The sequence below is a fragment of the Protopterus annectens genome, chromosome 1.part0, assembly GCF_019279795.1.
Source record: "Protopterus annectens isolate FY-2018-M chromosome 1.part0, PAN1.0, whole genome shotgun sequence".
Taxonomy (NCBI): domain Eukaryota; kingdom Metazoa; phylum Chordata; order Ceratodontiformes; family Protopteridae; genus Protopterus; species Protopterus annectens.
Window position 1 is genome coordinate 1,476,624,892 of NC_056725.1, and position 18,075 is coordinate 1,476,642,966.

Sequence of the window (18,075 nt, forward strand, 5' to 3'; positions counted from 1 at the left end):
AGCAACAGCAAACCAAACACATTACCACACAAAAACAGACTCTGAGGCTCTAAATAAAAATCTGCCTCAGCAGCAGAGACCTCCAAAGCAGACACTCAAACAACTGCTACCTCACAACAATACCCATATATCACATAGTCCACAAAGTCAGTGTGCCACACAGTCCATGCCCTTAAGGCTAAGCAACACACCTAATACACTTGTAATAGGTGACTCTATTGTCAGACACACTGACATCCCACTCACCAGGCTGAACAAGGAGAAGGTCACTTTGAGCTGTCTGTTGGGTGCCAGGATCCGCCACATAACACATGCACTCAGGTCACTCCAAAGCAAGTACAAATATGACTCCATCATTGTCCATGCTCGCGTGAATGACCTCAGACGTTCCTCCCTGGACTACATGAAAAGAGACATAGAGGAGCTCTCTGATCATGTAACCCAGGCCGGTATGACCCTGACCTTGTGTAGCATCTTACCCTCACCAAGAATGATGCCACAGTATAAAGACAAATGATCAATTTTAACAGTTGGCTAATGTATTGGTGTCATTCAAAGGGGATCCAGTGTCTGTCAGCCTGGGATGACATGCTCGACAAGCCACGTTGCTTCGCTAGGGATGGCTTGCACCTATCACCCCTGGGCTTTCGAATACTGGCTAAGGCTCTTGCCACCCCAATAGTGCCTTTTTTAGACAAGGCTCAAAAGAAAAACCCACCTCCATAGACAATGCAAGGTAAAAGAAACTAAGGGTAATGCTGCTCAACACCAGAAGTCTAAACCTCAGAATGCATGCACTCAAGGCTCTCCTCAGTATGGAGAATATTGATATCTGTGCAGTAACAGGCACCTGGTTCAAGGCTCCCGAAAGCACCCCAGCACTACCAGGTTATACTTCATACCATGCTTTTCGGCCACAAAACTCGGACCGACCAACAAAAATAGGGGGAGTATCCATATACATCAAAGATACGCACACCTCCAGGTTAGTAGCACTGCATGAAACATCGGAGACCATCCATGTGCAACTAACAGTGGGCAAAACTGCCTTTCAGTTTGTAGCCTACTACAGACCATCCTCCCAACTCAGGAACCCCACTTGACTTTCCTGAGAACACTGGAGAATATGAAGGTCTCTCCAAACACCATTATATTGGGTGACTTCAACTACCCAAACATTGACTGGGAATACTACTCAAGCCCCAACACCCTCGCCCAATGGTTGCTAGAATTTATAAACTCAAATGCTATGGCACAACTGGTCACCACCCCCACAAGAGGGGAAAACATATTGGACCTGGTCATCACCAACATGGGGACTCTATGTTCCACACCAGAGGTATACCCCTCATTGGTAAGGTCAGACCATAAATTTATCTCACTGGACATCTATATCCCATCCCCATCCCCAGCCAAGGTAATCTCGGTGAAGAACTTCTCAAAAGCAAATGTCACACTTCTCAAAACTGAGGTGGTATCCTTCAAAGACCCCGGGACAGTGGAAAATATGGCTCAAACCGCAGAATCCTTTACAAACGCATTCTATGGACACCTACAGGAATGCATGGATTGTGCTATCCCAAATAAAAACAAGACTCACTCCTTCAAAGGCAGAGGACCTGTCTGGTGGCCCACGGCCATAAATAAGCAATACAACAAAAGGACGAGGCTACTGCATGATAGAGCACAATCCCAAAAAGGGAAGGCATCTCTGATCAGTACTAGCAAGAAGCTACGATCACTCATAAAATCATCCAAGGCCAGCTTCGAAAGGAAAATTGCACAAGACACTAAGGACAATCACAAGGCCTTCTTTAGTTATGTCAGGAACCTGGGTGGCAACTCCCAGATATGCTCTGAGTTAGTGCAAAATGGCAAAAAATATACTGAACATTGCCAACATCCTGGCAGACAGGTTCAGTGCAAATGCCCCCCCATCCCCCCAAAAGAGCAAATATCCATCCCAACAGAGTGTAGCCTCCCTGACATCACAGTTGAACAGGTGAGAGCTGCCCTCTCCAAAGCAAATAACACAGCATCAATGGGACCAGACGGTGTCCCAGCCTGCGTCTTACATGAGCTTCATGAAGAACTTAACCCTCACATAAAGTCACTGTTCAATATCAGACTTACTACAGGATATGTACCCAAGGAATGGCGTACAGCAACAGTGGTCCCGCTCCACAAAGGTGGTGCCACAACGGACCCCGGACACTATCGCCCTATAAGTCTAACTAGCCTGGTCTGCAAAGCTATGGAGCGTATCATCATGGAACTCATAAACAAAGACATTGGGAACCTCCAGACAATGGATCCTACCCAATTCGGCTTTGTTAAGGGCAGATCTTGCCTCTTGAACCTGGTCGACTTCTTTGAAACAGTTACCAGTTCCATAGACGTAGGGAAGGTAGTCCATACAGCCTACCTGGACCTCGCAAAACCCTTCAACACAATACCCGACTCGGGCATCATAAATAAGCTCACCAGCTTAGATATCAACACATATGTCACAAGATGAATTGCAAACTGGATCAGGGATAGCACCCACATGTTCAGAATTGCAGGTGCCATGTCTGACTCTACACCAGTTACAAGTGGAGTCCCACAAGGCTCAGTCCTGGGACCTCTCTTATTCAGTATATATTTCTTTGTCGTAGGGCAGATAGCCTAGTATCAACCTATGAACCTATGATAATGTTTGAAGTACACATTGTTTATTGATGATACTGATTGCAAGTTTTTTATCTTCTTTGCTTTCCCACTTTCTATGAACAACCTAAGTATCTGTAGTACATATTTGATTATGACAGGGTTCCAATATATTATATATGTGTCTGTTGTCATATAACTGTGTGCACAAGTTGGATTGGTGAAAGGTTTGGGAGGGTGGCTTAATGGCTAAGGTGTTTGCCTTACAAACACAAGGTGCAGGGTTTGAGTCTCATAAGGGATAATTGGCTAGGCTTAAAATGGCTCGCAAGGGCAGTTTGCTTACTACTAAACTAAACTATGAACTATGAGAGGTTCCTGGGTTAACACATGCAACTGCCAGATATGTGTGGCCCACTGCTGTACTCAGACATGGCCTAAGTGTGTGAGCATGCCCGGTTTGGCCTTTCAGTGTTTTGTTGCCTGACATTTGTCTCATTTATTCAAGTGTGTGAGCATGCCCAGTGTGACCTTTCAGTATGTTGCTGTCTGAAGTCCACTACATTTGTTAACATGTGTGAACATGCCCAATATTAACATTTATACTATATGTGTGTTGAAAATCAGGTTATATTTTTACTGCAGGGCTCACCTTTGTGTCATAACTCGACAAGGATTATGCTGTGCCTGCAGGGTTTCCATGAGACACTTTGCATAGACTTATCAACATTTCTTCATACAGGCTGACCAGTGAAATACTGTCATGGTTTAGTGGTTCAGTACTGTGATGATAGTGCACAGTATCCTGAGTTCAAGGCATGTCACTGCTTTATATTTTCATACTGGGCAGACCAGACTGCTTAAGGACCAGTAAAGCAAATATGAGCATGTTTACCTGCTTTTGCTCAACTATGCCCAACTTTGACCAAGCTTGCCCAACATTGCTCAACGTTAATCAACATTGCTGAACGTTGCCCAATATTGCTCAACATTGAGCAAAGTTGTGCTAGTTACTGTGTGCAATTTTGTTTACATATACTAAATAGTGGTAAAAGCTGTTTAGCACTGCTTTATATTGCTTAAAACATGGCAATCATGCCTCAGGTGGTGCTGCAAGGCTGCCTATGTCAGATGCACATACTACACTCCCTATACATGTTTGAAAACAGGTAGTGTCAAGTTAGGCATCCCTTTTACTATATGTGCGAGTCAGAGAGAGGTATCATTTCCAGGGTTCCTACTGAGCCAGTGTGTGTGCTATGCGTTACCTCTTTGCCAAGGCCAAAGCATACTGGGCACACCTCCTTCTGCCTACTGGGGCTGGCTCAGGTTGTTCCTCCTCCGAGTCACGCTCTGCCTGTGATGGCCTTGGCAATGGTGGGGGGCTGTTTGGCCTGGGCCTATGCTGCTCCTGCTGCATCTGTTTTTGCAGGATCATATTATGTAGCATAGCACATACCATGACAATTTGGGAACATGTAGTTGGTGAGTACTGCAAGGCTCCACCAGATGTGTCCAGGCACCGGAACCATGACTTGAGCAGCCCAAACACATGCTCGATTACATTTTGTGTTTGTGCGTGTGCCTCATTATGGCATTCCTGTTCAGGTGTGTGTGCATTTCTGATGGGTGTCATCAGCCACGGCTCCAGTGCATATCCAGCATCCCCCACTAGGTGACCATGAGGGATGTCCCCATTGGCAAATGTCTGGTACAGCTGTGTCAGATGCCAGATATGGGAATCATGGTAGCTTCCGGGGCAGCCAGCATACACATTCAGTATTATGCCCTGGGCATCACACATGACCTGGCAGTTGATGGAGTGGTAGACCTTGTGGTTAAAGTAGACCCTACCCCGCTCACCGGCTGGTGCTTTGATGCATATGTGCATGCAGTCTATTTCCCCCACTACCTCAGCGTATTCTGCTATTTGCTGGAAAAGATGCATATTGCTGGCCAATACCTCACGGGAATTGGGGAAATATACATGATCACCGACATGTGCTGACATGGAACCCAAGAACTGGTGCAGTACCCTGGATGCTGATGCCTGTGATATCCCCATCATATCACCAGTTGGTCTCTGGAAGGTACCTGTTGCTAATATTCTTAGGCCAACACATACCTTGGTTTCCACTGGGATGGGTTCCCCTCTGTTGGTTCTGTGTGTGAGGCGTGGCATGCACAGCTCAACAATTTCCTGCATGAGGTCTCTGTCCACTCTATAGCGCTCCACTATCTCCAGCTCATGTAGCCCCTGATAGGTTACCCTGGGCCTGTACACTCTTCTCCGTCTCCTCACTGTGGGTTGTCCAGCAGCATTATCATTGTCACTACCCTAAGCATGTTGCATATGTCGCCTTATAACAGCAATGGCAGCCCCTAACATTTTTTGTCTCAGTAAAGCTTTTTAAGTTTTCACTTCTCTTAGTTTACTGCAGTGTTGCAGTGTCTCTGAGAAAAACATGGTGGAAAGTTGTTTGCAGAGTTTTTAAGTGCTGGGCTGGGCTACTGTACTGCCTGTGTAATTGCCTGATTCTGATTGTTTTCACCTGCTATCTCTGCTAGTTCTCCCTGGTTAACTTCCTACTATTTGTTGTGCTTCCTTTTCCCTTTCTGTTTCCACAGGTAGGCAGCGCCGTGCACACAAGAACAAACATGCGCACACCAGCTCACACGCGCACACACATGCTTACACGGACCAAAACTTGCTAATTCTTGCTAAAACGTGCTCACACAGGCACATACGCGCTTACACACATTTCAACAACCTTAGAACATGCTTACTCCGGCTTAAACGCACGGACACAGGCACACACGTGCGCACACAATCTTACTCGGATATACAGGCACGCACCCGCGCGCAAACACGTTGCAAGCACTTCAACAAGAAACTTTAGTGTTATCCACGGCATACACCTTCAATTTCTTGCCTTTAGCTAGGATACCTGTTGACACACCTCTTCTAGTGATGAGTAACTGACAGCAAACACATGCCACTCTGCTCCAATGAGCTTACATTCTTTCATACATACCCCCCTCGTGATGTCACCTATCTTCTACTCTGATACTCCCCTTATTCTACACCTACACTCCACTGACTGTGCTCATTTGCTATGTAAACTTGGGATTCACTATCCTTACCCTCATTTGCATAGGATTGCCTACTAATGCTTGGTTACATCTCTTAGACTGAGCTTCCCCCCTTAACATCCTCTACTAGGTAGCCATGTTTTCTTCAGCCTGCTATTCCCTTGCCTTGTAAATTAAGAATTTTCAATAAAATCCATATTTGTGGCTTTTAATTATTGGTTTTCTGGTTTTTAGAGTGCAGCACATTTGCGCAGCACTGCTCTATGCTTAAACTTTGGAGATCGGGTTAAAAAAATATATATTTTTTTTTATTTTGCAATGGGGAACATGGCCATATTTTTGGCCATTGGCATGCTTCCTCAACTGGATACATCCTTTTTTTGGAGCTGTCACGGCTCTGTTTTGCTATTTGCAGAACGGTACTCAGTTGTCAACGGAGTACATTTCTGCAAATAACACTACTCTTACTTGGACAGGTTCGGGTTTCCTGGATTGCAAATTTACCTCATTTGCATAGCTTTTGCCAGCAATTGAGGTAATTTGCATATCCTAGCCCTGTCCGTGTAAGAGTCGTTTTAGGAGCTCTCTTGCACGCCCCTACCAGATGTTCCTGGATTGCTCAGCAGACATGTTGGCTGCATGGAGTCTTACTCTATTCTTAGACTCCGTGCAAGCCTTCGTGAATCCGGCCCATGTTTTTACAGTGGTATGCAGCACATCAGCAGTTACAGTGGAGAGAACAAACAAAAAAATATTAATTTAAAAATAAAGGTAATTAATAGATTTGTGGTGTACAGCTGAAATGTGGAACACAGGTGGAATATATACATAGTACACCGGTACAGTACATACATTGTAGATTAGCCAGTGTTTGTGAGTAAGATTGAAAACTATTATCAAGTACTCTAGATTTAGTATGCATACCTTATCCGCTTTTACTAGCCTGGGGAGCTGTCATGGCACTGCCAACTTTGCATGAGATGTTGCCTTATGAGGTATTTAAAGGAGGCTTTGGATGATGTGTTTTGAATGCTAGTGGGGACAGAGTTCCATTTTTCAGCCACTGAACTACTATATAGCGCATCTCCAAAGCTATTGTAGCTGTTGGTAACTTCTAGTAGTAGTTTGCTTGATGATCTAAGAGGTCTTTTGGCTGAGTGATGTTGTACTAGGTTTTTGAGGGCAGCACACTTATTGGGGAGGTAATAGATAGAATGACAGAGGCAGAGCTGATTGTAGGTTAGGAGGTTTGGCAGTTCAAGCCAGTGGAGTTGTCTCAAAGCAGTACAGTGATGAGTTGTATATGAGCAATTTGCAGCAAAGCAGGCAATTCTATTATAGCAGGCTTCCATTTTGCTTAGTTCAGTTTTGCTGAGATTAGTCAGAATGGGAGATGCATAGAGTAGGGTGGATAGAAGTTGGGAGCGAGCAATGGCTGATCTTGTGTTGTTGGTAAAAAATGGTTTGATACGGTAGAGTGATCCCAGTTTGGCATGTACATTTTTAATAGTTAAGTTGAGATGACTATCAAATTTTAGGTGGGAGTCTATGGTTATTCCCAATAGCTTAGCCTGTGCCACTGGAGCGAATGGAGTAGCATTTGTGGAGTAGACAGTGAATTTACTGTTATCAGTGTTTTGTTAGAACTGGTTATAATCATAAGCTGAGTTTTCTTTGGATTGAGGATAAATTGGGCTTTGGTAAGGTAGTTTTCAACATCAGAGAATGCTAGTTAAGTTGTTTGCAGGAGTGTGAAAATGTTTTGTGCAGCACAGATTAAGGAAGTGTCATCTGCATACTGAATGATAGATGCATGCTGTGTGGAGGTATGGAGGTCATTTGTGAAGACTGTGAATATTAGTGGTCCTAAGATAGAACCTTGTGGGACTCCTATAGTTATGGGCAGCTGAGGAGAGAGAGAGAATTTTCCCATTTCACAGCTTGGTATCTGTCAGTTAAGTAGCTTTGGAACCAGGTAAGAGTGGAATTTGAAAGGTGATATTGGTTTAGTTTGTTTAGCAGGATTTGGTGTGAGACTGTGTCAAATGCTTTGGACATATCCAAAAAAAGAGTTGACACCTGTAGGTCTTAATTTTTGAGACGGTTTACTGTGTCTGTGAAGCAGAGGAGGGCTGTAGTGGTACTATGGGCAGGTCTGAAACCATGCTGAGTAGATGACAGGATGTTGCTGTCTAGGAGATAGTTTAGCATTTGGGTATGGATGCATTTATCTAGTATTTTGGCCAGGGGGGGAGAGTAAAGCAATGGGTCTGTAGTTATTAAGTTCAGTGGAGGTCCCGCCTTTATGTATGGGTGTAACATAGGATATTTTCCAGAGTTTGGGCAGATAGTTTTCAACAATTGATCTGTTTATGAGAGTGGACACTGGGATAGCAATAGCATCTGCTGTGAGTTTCAAGAAATAGCTGGGGAGTAGGTCGGCTGCTGTTGATGAGGTTTTTAGTTTGGAGAGCATGCCTTTGATTGAAGTGGTGGAAACTGTTTTGAGGGTAAAGCTAGTATTAGAGTTATTTGTGTTGGGGGGGGATAGTGAGGAAGGAACTGTCCTGTGATACTAAGGATAGAATTGAGTTCACAAAATGGGAGTTGAATTGTGTTTCAATGGGAACTTTAGTGTCAGGGGTGGTTGGTTTGGCGGTAGCCTTTTGGGTGGATTTTAGTAGCTGGTTTACATTTTTCAAAAATTTTTGGGGGTTGTGTTGGTATTTAGTTTGCAATGTTGTGTAGTAGGATTTTTTGTCCTGCCTAATGCATTTTTTTGCACGGTTGTGCAGTTCTTGGTACTTAGGCTTTGTGTGTCTTTGTTTTTTTTATAGTAAAGCCAGGCAGTGTCTCTGGACTTGAGGATTTGTTTGGTTTCTTTACTGAGCCAGGGGTTTGTAGAGGTTCTAACTTTGATTTTACACAATGGAGCGACAGTGTCTAGGTGTTGTAGAAATGTTTTGTTGAAATATGCTACAGCCTGGTCAAGTGGGAGGGCTTTTAGGAGGGTTCAGTCAAAGTTACAGAGTAAAGTGTTGAGGACCTCAGGAGAGAATTTTTTTTGTGTTTCTAGTGGATATATAGTTAGTGGTTTTGCATATGCCTGTTCTACTACGTATAAAGTATATTATGTTGTGGTCACTTAAGGTGTCTGGGAGACTGCCTGTGTAAGGGTACAATGTGGGGATGTTAGTTAGGACCCAGTCAAGGATGGATTCCCTTTTAGATTTTTTATCACATCTAGTTGGAATTTGGACTAGCTGCTGGTAGCCATGCAGATTTATTAGATTACTTGGTGGTTCTGATATACAGGTGAACCAATCTAGGTTGAAGTCCCCCAGAATAAGGGTTTCTTGTGAGTATGTGGAAGAACATCAGGATAAGAAGTCTTCAAGGCTAGCAGGTGTACTACCAGGTGGAATATAGATCACAATTGTGGTGATGACCTTTTTAGGGTGAAGTTGAAGTTGTGAAATAAGTATGTCCCAATTATTGGGGGAGGGGTAGGAGTTTGGTAATTGATGGACAGTTAAGTTGGACTTGTACACTAAGGCAGTTCCACCCCCTTTACGAAGTGGTCTGTCTTGTCTAATGATATTGTAGCTGGTTGGGATAACCTCTGAGTTAGCTATGTTTTTATTTAGCCAGGTTTCTGTTAAAGCAACTATGTCTGGGGAGAAGTGTGCTATTGTGGCCTGGAGTTCAGGTATTTTATTTTTGATACTTCTAATATTAATATTTAGCATTAAAAGATGAAGCTACCTTGTTTGAGTAGCGAAAACGCTGTCTCTCTGTATACAATAAACTTGCGTTAAGGTTGAATCGGCTAAGGTTCTTTTATTGGCTTAAAGTCTACGTTTTGCTTAGCATTAAAAGATGGTTAGTTTTGCTGCTGTTGTTGAATTGCCCAGGGATAAAGAAAGTGGGGGTGTTATGTTCTGATATTTGTGTTGGAGCAGTTTGTGTTGGACAGGATGGATTTGGGCCTGGGTCGGGATGGATATCCCCACTTATAGTGAGCCTGGTATTAAAATGGTGATACAGATGTTTGAGTTTGGTGAGGAGTGTGAGAAAGTATTGTGTTTTTTTGGAGTAGGAATGAGAGCATATGTGTTTAATTCTGAATTGGTCCATTATGTAGTTCTTGAGCAATTGTGGGCAGATATTACTATAATGTGTGGTGTCTGTATATGAGAGTGCATAATGTGGTGTCATGTTTCAAAGTTTAGGGATATTGCTAGAGTGATAACTTGTGGTGTTGTAAATGATTATGAAAAGACAGACTAGATATAGTTGTGTGATAGTCATGGTTATAAAGTTTAAGTTGGTTCTAGGTGGGGGGTCTGAATAGGAATTACAGGGTTGCACTATATGTGGATGGGGAAGTAGTGTGGTTGATGTAAAAAATGCCTAGTGGGAATAAGAGTGATTGGGAGTATTTTGTATGGAGCAAGTTGGTGTGGTATAATGTGATATGACTTGAGGAACTGTGATTGGTGGAGGTGATGTGAGGGTGAGCTGTGGGTGTGGCTGTGATTACTATAAATGTAGAGGTAGTGGGGGTGGGAGGGAATAGGGGGCAGGGGAGCGGAGAGAGCCCAAGCATTAGCGAGGCAGAGCCCACCAAGACAATAGAAAAAAGTATTACTTTACAAATCTGAACACTTTAAACAAATTCCTGAGGTCTAATGGCTTACCAGCAAGCAGAATGTAATTGCTAAAGAGCACTTGTGTCCTGGTGGGAAACTAGAAATATAAAGATGGTTCCATGTTCAGCAGGATTCTAATATAGACTTAGTATTGTGGGAGAGAGATAGCACAAGGGGTGTAAACCAGGTGGAATGCAAAGAAACCAGAGAGGCAATCAGTGGAAATCAGTGAAGGCCTCAGAGAGGGTAAGTAATAATTCAAACTACCTGTAAAGTGAAGGAGACAAGAGACAGCAAAGTTTATTAAGGTTGGGAGTGTGTCTTCACATTGACTTGCTGATTAGTAACCAGTTTGTGCACAGATTAGAGTAGGGAGATACATTAGCAATGAAGGGGAATGTATAGAGATGCAAGTAGCAGGTGAGCCTCCAAGTGATACAAACTACTGGACAGTTAGGATTACTGTATTAGCTGTGGGGGGGACACAAGGCTACAACAGTCAGTTTTATTAGCATGCTGAGAATTACTAAGAAATACTTCTCATGTAATAGCTTCACTCTCATAAAACATACAAGTAGAATGCCTGGGTGAACTGACCCTGCTCTTGAGGCTCAAAATGTATATCCTTGTTTAGTTTGCACTACTGATTCCTTCTTATACTGTATGTGGAGTGGTAGCCACAGACTGCAGATTTGCTTGAGTGTGCTCTGAAGACAGAGAGAAAAAAAAAAGAGAGGATGAAGGTAGTAGAAGGAGACAAAGGTAGGTCAATGGAAGTAATGATGAGATAGGAGGGTGTAAAAGATACAAATCTGAGGATAGTGTGGATAAAGCAGAAGAATATATGCTACTGCTACAGGTTGAGAGTGTTTCAATAGTTACCACATCACATTGCCATAACTTAGTTTGGAAACGGGTTAATAAATAATGCACAATACATTTATCATCCAATTATCTTGTGCATACAAGAAAAAGGAAAATGAACACTTAACAGCACAGCTGAATCAGTATCAGAGATAACTGTAGTGCTAAATCAGTAAATACTGTTTCTAACTCCAACACTATGTCAATTAGATTTACATTACAGTTATAACAGCAGTTTTAGTACATCATAGTAGCATAGAGACAACATAGCTGCAGTGGTAGTGTCAGTAAAAAACACAATTCCTGAATGACAGAATCAACCAGTTAAATAAACAAATAAGCAGATCAGTAGTCAGGAATCAGAAAAATGAATACTAGTTGTATAGATTCAAATACAGCAAAAAGTAGGTATTACTTTACAAATCTGAACACTTTAAACAAATTCCTGAGATCTAATGGCTTACCATAGGTTCCTAGGTTCATAGGTAGGTACTAGGCTATCGGCCCAAGGGCCTACGTAAGCCTAGCCAACAAGGTTCCCTGGCTTACGCCACCCAAGAAAGTTATTTTCCTGTGTCATTGTTGAGCAGAGACAAAGAAGTGATCCCCGGGGTGTATTTTCTATTTCCCATCCACTCATCAAGATTTTTCTTGAAGAGTGCTAATGAAGAACTTTGCTTGACATAGATAGGTAGCCTGTTCCAGAGTATGGGAAGTCTCTGGGACAGGAATCTATCCCTCCAGCATGTCCTGTTTATTGTGGTGACAAGGTTTAGGTCCCTAGACCGTGTAGCTTGGAGGGATTGGGATTTCTTTAGGTGTAGCATGTCCAACAGCTCTGGGTTTGACATAGCTTTATATGTTAGACAGAGATCACCTCAGAGTAGGCGATATGCTACGGAGTAAAGCTGGAGTTTTTTGAGGAGGTCAGTGTAGGGCATTTGTCTGAGGCCAGTAATCCTCTTTGTGAGGTACTTCTGTGGCCTTTCCAGCTGCTGCAGATGTCCTGTGAGGTACATTCCAAAAGGGGTGTTGTTCTCTATAATGGGTCTAAATAGTGTCGATTAGAGGGGCACAATGACCTCTTTTTTTCCTGGATGAGAACTCTTTTATGATGAGGTGTGCCACGTAGGAGGATTTCCTGACTACTATGGTGATGTGACTATCAAAGGAGAGACTACTGTCCACCTGGGTCCCAAGGTTTCTTATCACACATTTGGTGTTAAGTAGATTGCTGCCTATGTGGTAGTTCATGGGTAGAGAGTTTTTACTAAAGGGGATGACACTGCACTTTTTGGCATTGAGCTTGAGGCCATGGCTCTGACACCAGGCATCTTTCTCAGCGAGGCCCTTCTGTAGGATGTCCACATCATTTGGGGACTTGACTATGGCTCCTAGTTTGCAGGCATCTGCGAACTTCATTAGCCAGAAGCCTTCTGTGTAAGCCTGTACTTCAGAGAAGTAGATACCAAATAGGAGATGTCCCAGGATGGAACCTTGTGGTACTCCACATGTCACTGCTTTGAGGTCAGATTTGGAGTCTGCAACTTTTACAGTGTGGGTTCTGTCAGTGAGCCAGATGGCAACCCATCATGTGACATAGGGATTTTTACATAGTTTAGTGAGTTTAGCTATAATTCCAGAATGGGGGATGGTGTTGAAAGCCTTGGCGAGGTCAAGATAGGCTGTGTGAAGCACCTTACCCTCATCTATTGCTTTGGTGAGTGCCTCAAGGAAGTCAATCAGGTTCAGGAGGCATGATCTGCCTTTCACAAACCCGAACTGGGTGGGATCCAGAGTTTGGAGGTTACCAATATCTTTATTTATGAGTTCCATGATGATATGGTCCATGGCCTTGCAGACCAGGCTCATCAGGCTAATAGGTCGATAGTTCCCGGGATCAGTGGTGGCTCCCCCTTTGTGGAGTGGGATAACTGTTGCTGTGTGCCATTCAGTGGGCACAAAGTCTGATGCGAGGGTATTATTGAACATGGTGCTTAAGTGGGGAGCCAGTTTGTTCTGAAGTTCGTGTAAAACGCAGCCCGGGATGTTGTCCGGTCCCATGGATGCTGTGTTTTTGGCATTAGAGAGTGCAGCTTTTACCTGTGTAGTTGTGATTACAGGGACTCTGCATTTTTCCTGTATAGATATGGGTCCTTTAGGGGGTGGGGGGGTAAAGTTATCACTGAACCTATCTGCCAGAATGTTGGCAATATCAGTTGGTTCTGTAATTTTCATGCCTTTGTGCTGTAACTCAGAGCAGATCTGGGTGTTGCCATCGAGATTCTAGACATAGCTATAGAATGCTTTGTGGCTGTCCTTAGAATTAGTGTCGATTTTGATTTCGTAGCTAGCTTTGGAGGATCTTATAAGGGATCTCAGCTTCTTACTGAGGCTGACCAGGGAGCTCCTCCACTCATGGGATTTTACTCTCTTTTGCAACAGTTTTTTTCCTTCTGTTGTACAGTTTGTTTATGGGGGGGACCACAAGATTGGTTTCCTTTTTTTGGAGGATAATGTCTTGGTTCTGTTTGGGATAGCACGATCCATGCACTCGTGTAAGTGCTTATAGAGTGCATTTGTGTAGGATTCAGCAGTTGTAACTGTATTGTCCATCTGCATGGGTGTCATGAAGTTCACCACTTCTGTCTTAAAAAGCATGAAGTTGGCTTTGGAGAAATTTTTTACTGTGGTTTCCTTAATGGGGGGTGGGGGCGGGATGTGAATATCAAGGGTGATTAGCTTATCAGACCAATGAGGAGCTGACTTCAGGTGTGGAACACCGGTCATTCATGTTGGTAATGACTAGGTCTAGGATATTGTTGCTCCTGGTGGGGGTGTGGATAAGTTGATCCAGGGCATTGGAGTTTATGAATTCCAGAAAGCGTTGAGCTAAGGAGCTGGTACACAAGTAGTTTTCCCAGTTAATGGTGGGGTAGTTGAAGTTGCCCATTATTAGGGTGTTTGGTTGAACCCTAATATTTTCCAGTACATCAAGAAAAGAGGAGTGGAAATCCAGGGGCATGGTGGGGGATCTGTAACAAGCTACAATTTGGATTGCAGTTTTTCCCAGAGTTAGTTGCATTTGGATAACCTCGGATGCATTATGCTGAGCAACTAGCCTGGAGGTGTGGATATCCTTAATGAATATGGACACACCTCCACCTTTGGTGTTTCGGTCCAGGTTACATGGCCAAAAAGTGTGGTATGAGTTATAGCCTGGTAGTGCAGGGGTAACTTCTGGAGCCTTGAACCAGGTCTCAGTCACTGCACAGATATTGATGTTCTCCATTTTAAAGAGTGCCTCGAGTGAGTGCATTTTGAGATTTAGACTTCTAGCATTGAGTAGCATTACCCCCAGTTTTTGCTTGCCTGTTCCTGTTACAGTGGTGAATTTGTTATTTGAACCTTGCCTACAAAAGGCACTATAGGGGAAGCAAGAGCCTTAGCCATTATCTGGAATCCCAAGGGCGACAGGTGCAGGCCATCTGTGGCAAAGCATCGTGGTCTGTCGACCATGTCATCCCAAGCGGACAGATACTGGATCCCCTTAGAATGACACCAGAAGCTTAGCCAATTGTTGAAGTCAATCATTTTGTCCTTGTACTGTGGTATCATTCAGGGCGATGGCAGAATGCTACTCAGGGCTAGGGTCATACCTGCCTGGACAACAAGATCGGAGAGCTCTTCCATGTCTTTTTTCATGTAGTCCAGGGAGGTACATCTCAGGTCATTCACACCAACATGGACAATGACAGAGTCATATTTGTACTTGTTGTGGAGTGACCTGAGTGCATGGGTTATGTGGTGGACCCTGGCACCAGACAGGCAGATGACAGTAACCTTCTCCTTGTTTAGCCTGGTGAGTGGGACATCAGTGTGCCTGACTATAGAGTCACCTAAGACTAGTGTGTTGGGTACGTTGTTTTGCCTTATTGGCTGTGGTTGAGTGGCACACTGAGTCTGTGGGCTATGTGTCACTTGGGTTGTGTTGGGGGATGGAGGTTGCTTGCGTTTCTGCTTTGGCAGTCTCTGTTGCTTAGACAGATTATTACTGAGAGCCTCCGCGAATGTTTTTGTGTTACTGTGTGTGGATTTTGGTGGTGTAGATTTAGTGAGACTATGTGATGAGTGTGGTGTGGTGCAAATGTTTACCTTCTCCTCATGACTGTCAAGTTCAGTCTTGGCTGAAGAGAGCTTTGCCTCCAGTTTGGCTAGATAAGTGCATCTCTCACAGGTTGTAGTGCTGGGTGGTAGGAGGAGAGGATTGTCTGTGTACATGAGGCAATTTCTACATTGCCTCAAGATGCCCAGATTCATCAGATAGACAGGAGAGAACACTGAGAGCTGACCCTTGGACATGCCTGAATAAAAAACTATTTTCCTCTAGATAAGTGAGGAAAGTGAGTACAAGAGCTGTTTTTCTCTAAGCAAGTGAGAAAAGTAAGTACAAAAACTATTTTCCTCTAGGTAATGAGGAAGATAGAGTGCTATAGTAATTAGTAGCTTATTTAGTGCTTACAAGTTCTGAACAAGTGCTGAGCATGAATAAGCAAATTTAAGTGCTAAAACTAAGAAACCATATCTGCACTAGATGAGTTACAGGACAGAAACAAGTGCAAATGCAGGCTTTCAAATCAGAAAGTTGAGCGAGATGGAAGAGATTGCCCAAATGGCCAATAACTACAATTTCTGGGCCTAAACCACTCCTTATGTGGTAGACAGGTTACCTAGTGCTTACCACTCCCACTGATAAGCTAGACGGCTTCCCTCCGACACAGAAAGGCTTGGGGGGCGCAAAAGCTTACATACAGTCCTGGATACAGCAAATCTGTATCTGGAACACTAGTTACAGGAAAGGTAGGAAATAGGCTTACAGTTTTTTATAATGTAATTGCTGAAGAGCACTTGTGTCCTGGTAGGAGACTAGAAATTTAAAGATGGCTCCATGCTCAGCAGAATTCTAATATAGACTTAGTATTGGGGAGGGAGATAGCACAAGGGGTGTAAACCAGGTGGAATGCAAAGAAACCAGAGAGGCAATCAGTGGAAATCAGTGAAAGCCTCAGAGGAGGTAAGTAATAATTCAAACTACCTGTAAAGTGAAGGAGAGAAGAGACAGCAAAGTTTATTAAGGTTGGGAGTGTGTCTTCAAATTGACTTGCTGATTAGTAACAAGTTTGTGCATAGATTAGAGTAGGGAGATACATTAGCAATGAAGGGGAATGTATATAGATGCAAATAAACAGGTGGGCCTCCAAGTGATGCAAACTAAGGCAGGAAGCACTGAGAGGGCTGCCTGATGGTTACTTTAGTCACAGGGATCTGAATTAAATGTATACTGTCTATTGGCCAGTTAGGATTACTGCACTAGTTGGGGGGGGGGGGGGGGGCACAAGGAAATATTAGTTGACATCCTCAACAAATCAATCTGCAGGAGAAGAGACAGATTCAGACGCTTCTACTGATTCTAATACAGCTTTCGCACAAATGCACCTTTTCCAAGAAGAAACAAACCCCGCAGCAATGAGTCAAAGTGAGGGTGAAACTACTATAAGAGTAGTATGACCAAAGACAGTAGTGGATTTTCAAACCATTGTAGATTCTCTCTGTCCTATTCAATCACACACTCAGCAAAATATGCAAACATCTTAGAAGGATATGTAAACCCCTACCACTGAAGACATGAGAGCCATATTACAATTTTTCACATCTCCTGATAATTTTAGAAACATACCAGACAAATCTAACATACATGACAACATTCTGAAACATACAAATGATAGATGTCTAGCTGCTAGAAATAACTTCTTAAAAGCCATTACCAAAGCCAGCCCCCCTGCCCCCCCCCCCCAACTGGGCAAGAATAAAAGCTATTGTGAAACAGAGCATTAACTTACTGGTGTGTATGTACAGCACAGGAAAGATGCATTTCAAGCCTTCTCTGGTCTTCCAGAGCCTGTGGAAGGTGCAGTAGTAAGAGGCTTATTAGCAGCTTTTGTAGAGGGTTTGCTACCACCAGTTCAAGAACAGATTAAAAAGGTTTATTTGAATTATTTGAATTAGCCAAGTTTGGACATCCATGAAATCATAAATCAGACACAATATGTAACAGATAATATATTTCGGGAAGAAAAGAAAATGTTAGTAGATATTCAACCTCAGCAGTTTAATACTGACTTCCAAGGGTGGGGATGGGGATGGGAAAGAAGAAATCATGCGGAAGAGATAGCATCCACTTATTTCAGCACCACCAGGACAGTCTCAGCAAAATTCTTATCTCCCTAATTTATCGCAGGTAGTGCAAGATACAGCACATCTGCATACATGTTTTGATTGTGGACAAACTGGGTATTAGTTGGATAGCAAGCAACTTTGCCAAATACTCAAATACCACAGCAACTTGAAAGAAAGAAAGCCTCCAGTATAAAATACTACTTGACAACCACCAGTGTGGCAGCAAACTCATTAGGACAGCGATGAGCAGGAACTACAGTTATTTCCCTTGGTACTGACTGATTAAGATGGTCCTTTTGTCAATATTACAGTGCAAAATACATCTGTCGCATTTCTTGTAGATACAGGCGCTACTAGGTCTATGATTAGTTTAAGCAGGTACTATGTGGTTTAGATAGGATTAATAATTTTTATATCCATCTGAATAAGAAATTTTCATGCAATACCAAGGGTATTATTTATGCTCCCAAATACCCTTGTAATTTATTTTATATTGGGGAAAATAAGAGAGCTTTTAAGTGTAGATTACAGGAACATATTAGAGGTATTAAACAACAAAAGGTAGAAAGTTCACTTGCAA